The 10,695-nt window shown below is 38.3% G+C and overlaps 2 long non-coding RNA genes across 2 annotated transcripts; both read left to right on the top strand.

Moving 5' to 3' along the window:
- Positions 1 to 744: 744 nt before the first annotated feature.
- LOC110756510 (uncharacterized) lies at positions 745 to 3,183 on the top strand. The gene is made up of 5 exons (XR_015833156.1): positions 745 to 968; positions 1,108 to 1,146; positions 1,293 to 1,368; positions 1,519 to 1,620; positions 2,892 to 3,183. It is a non-coding gene; the product is annotated as an uncharacterized LOC110756510 (long non-coding RNA).
- A 20-nt stretch (positions 3,184 to 3,203) lies between these two features.
- Positions 3,204 to 4,630, top strand: LOC110756522 (uncharacterized). The gene is made up of 3 exons (XR_015833155.1): positions 3,204 to 3,348; positions 3,440 to 3,702; positions 4,151 to 4,630. It is a non-coding gene; the product is annotated as an uncharacterized LOC110756522 (long non-coding RNA).
- The last annotated feature ends 6,065 nt before the right edge of the window (positions 4,631 to 10,695 follow it).

Raw genomic sequence — 10,695 nt, 5'->3', positions numbered from 1 at the left:
TACCGAAAACACCAACCACTCCGATTAGGAACGAACTGCCTTTGAACTTGAATTGTCCAATTTCTTACACCTATTGATTTTGGATCGAGCCCAAAACTTGGGCAACATCATAATATGGTGGGAGGAGTCATTTGGTTGGTTTTGAGTGAAATCCGATCTCTAGAACTATGGAATACACCAACCACTCCGATTAGGAAAGAACTGCCTTAGAAGATAAATTGTCCAATTTCTTACACCTATTGATTTCGGATCGAGCCCAAAACTTGGGCAACATCATGATATGGTGGGAGGAGTCATTTGGTTATGTTTGAGTGAAGTCCGATCTCTAGAACTACCTAAAACACTACAAGAAAACAGGCCTTCTGTGACCAAATTTTTACGTGGCGCTGAAAATTCCGTCACATTTGACTTGTATAAGTGAGAAAATTTTGAAAGTCGTCACCTAAACGTCTTGAAGAGATGTAACAAAATTGTCGCTCCATGTTCGTCACGTTATAATTTTGGTGTTGTCACAAATTAAATAGCGGGAAATCTTGGCGCCCAATTTTTTTACTAAATGTGACGAATAATGCACATTCGTCACAGACCATGAAAGTGAGGCCCGGAAATTTTATTGGGTGAAGATTGGCAGCGTCACTTATGGCCCAAAAGAAAAAGAAAGAAAAGCTAAAGCTTCAGTCACTTGCTCATAAAAAAAAAAAAAGCTTCAGTCCCTTCATCGTCATCACTAGCTACCCTCTCATCCACAATCCACCGGCGACGACGACCACTCCTCCTCTCTCTCTCTCTCTCTCTCTCTCTGTCTCTCTCTCTGTGTCTCCCTCTTCGGGTGACCCATTGTCTCCCACATTCAATCACCAACAAATTCTCATTTCAATCTATTCCCTCGATAATGACCACAGCTAATTAAGTCCTCCTTCCACTTGTAATCTCTCATCCCCTTGACCCCCACTCTAAAAAACCCACAGGTAAATAGAACTTTCTACATTGATTGTTAAATTGTTGATTGTTATTTCCCTGTTCAATCATTGATTATTATTTGATATCTATTCGTTGGCTTTTTCTGTATATTTGAGGTAAAATAGAAATTTCTTCTGGGTGTTGCAGTGCTCTTGGTCAATTTTGCTAGTTTTCGTTCTGTTCGAGGTAAGTTTCTTTTACTTTCTGGTTTGTGTTGTTTTGATTCATGCTTTAATTTGTAATATGAACATGGCCAAATATGAGAAATTGTATTTTGACAATTTGATTAGATGAGAAATTTTAGAATAACTTATTTTGACAATAACTTGTAGGTTTTGGTCTTTTTGTGTTCCAAATCACCCTATACCCATTTGTAGAAAGGCTTCTTGGTCCTCTCGCATTGGAGGGGTAAGTTTTCAGCTCCTGCTCCCTTTGCATTGTTGTAGCTTCTGCATTTTTTTTTTCATGATAAATGTGTTTTGATGTAATGCCTACTGACCTGTACTGTTCTTTACCTTTGTGGTTCTTTTTTTTCTGGCACATGATTCCCATATGCAGATTATCACAATACCTCTTCTGTGAAGTTACCCGTTTATAGCAATGTTATGAACCCTCTACCTGATGTTAAATATTGCATATGTGCTGAAGAATGTCTTATCTGTAAGTGCAGACATGACTTTATATCTCATTTCAACTAACACACTTGTATGCATCCTTGCGTTACAAAGACTTGGTGAACTAATATTCCACCATCATCTTGATACAAATCTCATTAACAACAAAACCAAACTACAAGTCTGTCATCTTAACTGAAAAAAGTAAAAAGAAAATGACTATATCTACTCCACAGCAGCTCACCGATTTGATAAAATAGGGGACCAATATGAATTGTCCTGATTATATTGTTAGTGACCAATTTCTCATCTTGACAATTGATTGAATTAATTCTACAATTGACTAGGACTTTTGTCATTTGTATTTTGACAATTTGACTTTTCTATGAATTTGGGCAAATTTTTTCAGTACTTCATACTCTTATGTTCAATGACAGTGGTGTAGATTTTGGCTTATATATCTCAAGTATTCAATTTGATATTTGATAATGTTGTCATATTCAATTGGTTGTTGCCCTGGACTTTGCATTCACCATTTTTTGAATTAATTCTCTGTTTTTCTACTTAGAGAAATTAATAGTTAAGTTTATTAAAGTTCCATTTCAGATTTAATAATTTTGCTCCTTTCTTTCTTTTCTTAATTATAAACTTTCCCATGAAACAAATATATTTTCTGATACAAAAAATACAAAAAAAAAAAAAGGTTTGAAGCTTTGTTTTAAACCCAAAGGCAGAGAGACAGAGAGTTCATATATCTCTTTCCTCAACATCATCTACAGTTAGTCATAGGGTAATGCCATTCTAGCTTAAGCTGTCTCATGATTAAGTTTGAGGATTAACTAATGGCAATCGAGATTAAATTATCTTTGATATCCCCTGGTGTTCACTGCTTACCAATTACATTGTTTCTTTCGAATAAAATGATGTTTTTCTACACAACATGTCATTACTACACCCGTGTGTCACAGCCCATGATAGGCTTGACTCACTCTAGGCAGATTACAAAGTAGCCCAACTCCATTTTCCCTTTTGAAACAGATTTATAGCTGTGCCTTATAATGGTTAAAACTCAATTTTCTTTAAACCTACACTTCTATTCCAGTTGCGTGCTTTTAGCTTAATTGTCTACATTCAGTCACCATTTTTTTTTCTGTCATCTACTAACCTATTTGGACTCAAACATGAAATAGAAATAGAAAAGGAAAAGAGATGAAACAACCAAATCATATTCTAGCAATCACTATCAACAGACTTTCTATTTGTTTTGATGATGGTGATTTTGTCTCTTTGAATTTACATTTTGACTATGAATTGCAGAATACAATTTTGAATTTACCTTGGTGGCCTCGGGAACCCCTTGCACTGTGATCAAGGTTGACCTTTTACACAATCTACTGGTGGAACTCATGACGACGACGACTATGAATTGCAACTTGGCAATTATGATAATAGTGTAACAAGTGAAGGATATAGTGATTTAGATTGATGTTTTTGGTGAGCTTTTAGAGTAATAATGTTATGAATGTTATGTTTATTAGCACTGGGTATGCTTTTATTATAATATTATATCTGATATTAATTTTGTTCTAACTCTTATCATTTCATTTTATAGATGACAACTCCTGGGCAGCGAGGAAAGAGGGTGAAGAGAGTTAAGAGTTTGAGGGATCGCACACCTCCTCCTCCAAGTGATGCACATGCATCACACCACCACCACCACCACCACCACCACCACCACAGACACCACCTGAAGAACCAGCATCTAGTAGCGCAGGTTATCTATTTTCTCTTTTTATTTATAATTTGGTTATTCTTACATTTTGAACCAATTCATAATAATGTTACATTTGTTTTTGGCTATACAGAGAGTTCCTATGACTTCTCTGGAAAAAAGCATAAGCGTGGTAAGTCATGTGGGAAAGGCCTCCATGATATTTTGGAGGCCAATGATGGAAAGAAAATGCCAGTTATCTTTGACTTGAAACACCAAGTCCCCAATGATGATAAAGTGGGAGCTTTATTCAGTTCCGAGATAGGCAACATTGTTCGGACTAGTACACCAGTATGCCACTTGGGATGGAAGAAGGTTTCAACTGATGATAAGGGGAAAATGCGGGACTCATTGACAGTGAGTTGAATATTCAACTAATATTTCTGTATTGGCAATGCAACTAATATTCCATTGTCAAACTTGGTTATTCCTTGTTCAAAAATGATAAAGAAAACTGAAAATCTAATTATACTTGTACAAGATAATTCTAAATAAAAATTCCATTATAGTGGTATTTTCTTCTAAGGAAAACTGAAAACTGTTACTGTTGCACTTGTTTCTAAATGAAACACAATGCTGCATTCGAAATTAAACTAGAATATTCTTCCCTTCAATTGTTCTGCTCCATTATGTTGAGATACATATGAAAAACAGCTCGAAAACTAATGCATGGGATCAATCAAGTAATTTTAGTAATTATTGCTATGAGTTTCAAAGAAATGATTGCTTGGGAAATTCGAGATATCATACTTTTACAGAGATATAAAAAGGTTTCTACACTAATTTTTATGCATGTTTGATATAGGTATTGTTTGAGGTGGACTTATCACATCCGACCAGCACCAGCTCAGAACCAGCTCATGTCCAGACCAGCACCAGCTCTAGAGGTAGTAATGGTGTCCATTCTGATGATGACTATTATGATGAACTAGCAAACCAGAATCTTGATGAGAACTGATTTAGGGATTATATCCATATGGAACATACACTTGCTCTCTAGACTTACTTTTGGTTGTACAAGTCTAGAATTAGTTTGGGATCTTTATTTTGGAACACACTTACTCTCTAGACTTACTTTTGGTTGTACAAAGTCTAGAATTAGTTTGAGATCTTTATTTTGGAACACAGTTGCTCTACACTTACTTTTGGTTGTACAAAGTCTAGAATTAGTTTGGGATCTTTATTTTGGAACACACTTGCTCTAAACTTACTTTTGGTTGTACAAAGTCTAGACTTAGTTTGGGATCTTTATTTTGGAACATACAATGTAATTACCTACTTTTATTAATGGAAATGCGATTATCTATTTTTATATTATACATTGAAAAAGATGAGAACAGAGAATTGTGATTGGATTTGCACATATTATTCATAATTAGGTACCTTGGTATGGAACATGTGTGATACAGACCTCATCACAATCTGAAGAAATATGTGAGGCCAACATCGTCACAGATAAAAAGACATTTTATGTATACATCGTCACATACTACAAAATTATGTGACGTGTGCATTGTCACACATTAAAAAAATATGTGATGCGCGCGTCATCACACATTACATAAATATGTGACGCCTAAAGGGTCATGTATTATATAGGAAGGAGCATTTTATACCCAGTTTAGGAGAGGAATTACTTCTCACAGATGCCGCTAAACCGTGACCCAAATCACGCATCACTAATAGCTATAGGAAGTGACAAACGGACGGCCACATAATCAAACGTATAGTGACGCGGTATGTGTCACAGATATAGGGTATATGTGACGAAGGAAAAAAGCGTCACGTGGGAGAATCGGTGACGGGGTATATGTGACGAAAGCTGTGACGCTAAAATTGCGTCACATATACTCAACTGTGACGAAATTCCATGTTTCAGTGACGACTACCCCTCCTCACAAAAGGCATGTTTTCTTGTAGTGAAACACCAACCACTCCAATGAGGAACGAACTGCCTTTGAACTTGAATTGTCCAATTTCTTACACCTATTGATTTCGGATCGAGCCCAAAACTTGGGCAACATCATAATATGGTGGAAGGAGTCATTTGGTTAGTTTTGAGTGAAATCCGATCTCTAGAACTACCCAAAACACCAACCACTCCAATTAGGAACGAACTGCCTTTGAACTTGAATTGTCCAATTTCTTACACCTATTGATTTCGGATCGAGCCCAAAACTTGGGCAACATCATAATATGGTGGGAGGAGTCATTTGGTCAGTTTTGAGTGAAATCCGATCTCTAGAACTATGGAATACACCAACCACTCCGATTAGGAACGAACTGTCTTGGAACATAAATTGTCCAATTTCTTACACCTATTGATATCGGATCGAGCCCAAAACTTGGGCAACATCATAATATGGTGGGAGGAGTCATTTGGATAAGTTTGAGTGAAATCCGATCTCTAGAACTACCCAAAACACCAACAACTCCAATTAGGAACGAACTGCCTTTCAACTTGAATTGTCCAATTTCTTACACCTATTATTTCGGATCGAGCCCAAAACTTGGGCAACATCATAATATGGTGGGAGGAGTCATTTGGTTAAGTTTGAGTGAAATCCGATTTCTAGAACTACCCCAAACACCAACCACTCCAATCAGGAATGAACTGCCTTTGAACTTGAATTGTCCAATTTCTTACACCTATTGATTTCCAATCGAGTCCAAAACTTGGGCAACATCATAATACCAGGAGGAGTCATTTGGTTTGTTTTGAGTGAAATCCGATCTCTAGAACTATGGAACACACCAACCACTCCAATTAGGAACGAACTGCCTTAGAACATAAATTGTCCAATTTCTTACACCTATTGATTTCGGATCGACCCCAAAACTTGGGCAACAACATAATATGGTGGGAGGAGTCATTTGGTTAGGCTTGAGTGAAATCCGATCTCTAGAACTACCCCAAACACCAACCACTCCAATCAGGAATGAACTGCCTTTGAACTTGAATTGTCCAATTTCTTACACCTATTGATTTCGGATCGAGCCCAAAACTTGGGCAACATCATAATAGGGTGGGAGGAGTCATTTTGGTTTGTTTTGAGTGAAATCCGATCTCTAGAACTACCCAAAACACCAACCACTCCAATTAGGAACGAACTGTATTTGAACATAAATTGTCCAATTTCTTACACCTATTGATTTCGGATCGAGAACAAAACTTGGGCAACATCATAATATGGTGGGAGGAGTCATTTGGTGTCATTTGGTTAAGTTTGAGTGAAATCCGATCTCTAGAACTACCCAAAACACCAACCACTACAATCAGGAATGAACTGCCTTTGAAATTCAATTGTCCAGTTTCTTACACCTATTGATTTCGGATCGAGCCCAAAACTTGGGCAACATCATAATATGGTGGGAGGAGTCATTTGGTCAGTTTTGAGGGAAATCCGATCTCTAGAACTATGGAATACACCAACCACTCTGATTAGGAATGAACTGACTTTGAACATAAATTGTCCAATTTTCTACACCTATTGATTTCGGATCGAGCCCAAAACTTGGGCAACATCCTAATATGGTGGGAGGAGTCATTTGGTCAAGTTTGAGTGAAATCCGATCCCTAGAACTATGGAATACACCAACCACTCCGACTTGGAACGAACTGCATTAGAAGATAAATTGTCCAATTTCTTACACCTATTGATTTCGGATCGAGCCCAAAACTTGGGCAACATCATAATATGGTGGGAGGAGTCATTTGGTTAAGTTTGAGTGAAATCCGATCTCTAGTACTACCCAAAACACCAACCACTCCAATCAGGAATGAACTGCCTTTGAACTTGAATTGTCCAATGTCTTACACCTATTGACTTCGGATCGAGCCCAAAACTTGGGCAACATCATAATATGGTGGGAGGAGTCATTTGGTTAAGTTTGATTCAAATCCGATCTCTAGAAATACCCAAAACACCAACCACTCCAATTAGGAACGAATTGCCTTTGAACATGAATTGTCGAATTTCTTGCACCAACTGATTTCGGATCGAGCCCAAAACTTGGGCAACATCATAAATAGTGGGAGGAGTCATTTGGTTAACTTTGAGTGAAATCCTATCTCTAGAACTACCTAAAACACCAACCACCCCAACGAGGAACGAACTGCCTTTGAACTTGAATTGTCGAATTTCTTACACCTACAGAGTTCGGATCGAGCCCAAAACTTGGGCAACATCATAATATGGTGGAAGGAGTCGTTTGGTTTGCTTTGAGTGAAATCCGAACTCTAGAACTATGGAAAACACCAACCAGTCCGATTAGGAACGAACTGCCTTAGAAGATAAATTGTCCAATTTCTTACACCTATTGATTTCGGATCGAGCCCAAAACTTGGGCAACGTCATAATATTGTGGGAGGAGTCATTTGGATAAGTTTGAGTGAAATCCGATCTCTGGAACTACCCAAAACACCAACCACTCCAATTAGTAACGAACTGCCTTTGAACTTGAATTGTCCAATTTCTTATACCTATTGATTTCGGATCGAGCCCAAAACTTGGGCAACATCATCGTATGGTGGGAGGAGTCATTTGGTTAAGTTTGAGTCAAATCCGATCTCTAGAACTACCCAAAACACCAACCACTCCAATTAGGAACGAACTGCCTTTGAACTTGAATTGTCCAATTTCTTACCCATACCGATTTCGGATCGAGCCCAAAACTTGGGCAACAACATAATATAGTGGGTGGAGTCATTTGGTTAAGTTTGAGTGAAATACGATCTCTAGAACTACCTAATACACCAACCACTCGAATTAGGAACGAACTGCCTTTGAAGTTGAATTTTCCAATTTCTTACACCTATTGATATCGGATCGAGCCCAAAACTTGGGCAACATCATAATATGGTGGGAGGAGTCATTTAGTTAGTTTTGAGTGAAATCCGATCTCTAGAACTATGGAATACACTAACCACTCCGATTAGGAACGAACTGCCTTTGAACATAAATTGTGAAATTTCTTACACCTATTGATTTCGGATCGAGCCCAAAACTTGGGCAACATCATAATATGAGGGGAGGAGTCATTTGGTTATGTTTGAGTGAAATCCGATCTCTAGAACTACCCAAAACACCAACCAATCCAATTAGGAACGAACTGCCTTTGAACTTGAATTGTCAAATTTCTTACACCTATTGATTTCGGATCGAGCCCAAAACTTGGGCAACATCATAATATGGAGGGAGGAGTCATTTGGTTGAGTTTGAGTGAAATCCGATCTCTAGAACTACGGAATACACCAACCACTCCGATTAGGAACAAACTGCATTAGAAGATAAATTAATTACACCTTTGATTTCGGATCGAGCCCAAAACTTGGGCAACATCATAATATGGTGGGAGGATTCATTTGGTTAAGTTCGAGTGAAATCCGATCTCTAGAACTACCCAATACACCAACCCACCCAATTAGGAACGACCTTCCTTTGAACATGAATTGTCCAATTTCTTTCCCCTGTTGATTTCGGATCGAGCCCAAAACTTTGGCAACATCATAATATGGTGGGAGGAGTCATTTGGTTAAGTTTGAGTGAAATACGATCTCTAGAACTACCCAATACACCAACCAATCCAATTTGGAACGAACTGCCTTTGATCTTGAATTGTCCAATTTCTTACACCTATTGATTTCGGATCGAGCCCAAAACTTGGGCAACGTCCTAATATGGTGGGAGGAGTCATTTGGTTAAGTTTGAGTGAAATCCGATATCTAGAACTACCCAATACACAAACCCACCCAATTAGGAACGAACTTCCTTTGAACATGAATTGTCCAATTTCTTACACCTATTGGTTTCGGATCGAGCCCAAAACCTGGGCAACATCATAATATGGTGGGAGGAGTCATTTTGTTAGTTTTGAGTGAAATCCGATCTCTAGAACTACCCAATACACCAACCACCCCAATTAGGAACGAACTCCCTTTGAACTTGAATTGTCCAATTTCTTACACCTATTGATTTCGGATCGAGCCCAAAACTTGGGCAACATCATAATACGGTGGGAGGAGTCCTTTGATTAAGTTTGAGTGAAATCCGATCTCTAGAACTACCCAAAACACCAACCACTCCAATTTGGAACGATCTGCCTTTGAACTTGAATTGTCCAATTTCTTACACATATTGATTTCGGATCTAGCCCAAAACTTGGGCAACGTCATAATATGGTGGGAGGAGTCATTTTGTCAGTATTGAGTGAAATCCGATCTCTAGAACTATGGAATGCACCAACCACTGCGATTAGGATCGAACTGCCTTTGAACATAAATTGTCCAATTTCTTACACCTATTAATTTCGGATCGAGCCCAAAACTTGGGCAACGTCATAATATGGTGGGAGGAGTCATTTGGTTATGTTTGAGTGAAATCCAATCTCTGGAACTACCCAAAACACCAACCACTCCAATTAGGAACGAATTGCCTTTGAACATGAATTGTCCAATTTCTTGCACCAACTGATTTCGGATCGAGCCCAAAACTTGGGCAACATCATAAATAGTGGGAGGAGTCATTTGGTTAAGTTTGAGTGAAATCCGATCTCTAGAACTACCCAAAACACCAACCACTCCGATTAGGAACGAACTGCCTTTGAACATAAATTGTCCAATTTCTTAAACCTATTTATTTCGGATCGAGCTCAAAACATGGGCAACATCATAATATGGTGGGAGGAGTCATTTGGTTAGTTTTGATTGAAATCTGATCCCTAGAACTATGGAGTACACCAACCACTCCGATTAGGAACGACCTGCCTTTGAACATAAATTGTCAAATTTCTTACACCTATTGATTTCGGATCGGGCCCAATACTTGGGCAACATCGTAATATGGTGGGAGGAGTCATTTGGTTAAGTTTGAGTGAAATCCGATATCTAGAACTACCTAAAACACCAACCACTCCAATTAGGAACGAACTGCCTTTGAACTTGAATTGTCCAATTTCTTACACCTATTGATTTCGGATCGAGCCCAAAACTTGGGCAACATCATAATATGGGGGGAGGAGTCATTTGGTTATGTTTGAGTGAAATCCGATCTCTAGAACTACCCAAAACACCAACCAATCCAATTAGGAACGAACTGCCTTTGAACTTGAATTGTCCAATTTCTTACACCTATTGATTTCGGATCGAGCCCAAAACTTGGGCAACATCATAATATGGAGGGAGGAGTCATTTGGTTGAGTTTGAGTGAAATCCGATCTCTAGAACTACGGAATACACCAACCACTCCGATTAGGAACAAACTGCATTAGAAGATAAATTAATTACACCTTTGATTTCGGATCGAGCCCAAAACATGGGCAACATCATAATATGGTGGGAGGATTCATTTG

This window comes from Prunus avium, chromosome 1 (assembly GCF_965620075.1).
Source record: "Prunus avium chromosome 1, drPruAviu1.hap1.1, whole genome shotgun sequence".
Classification (NCBI taxonomy): domain Eukaryota; kingdom Viridiplantae; phylum Streptophyta; class Magnoliopsida; order Rosales; family Rosaceae; genus Prunus; species Prunus avium.
The sequence above is the reverse complement of the archived record's forward strand: the minus strand, read 5'-3'. Positions and strand labels throughout refer to the sequence as shown.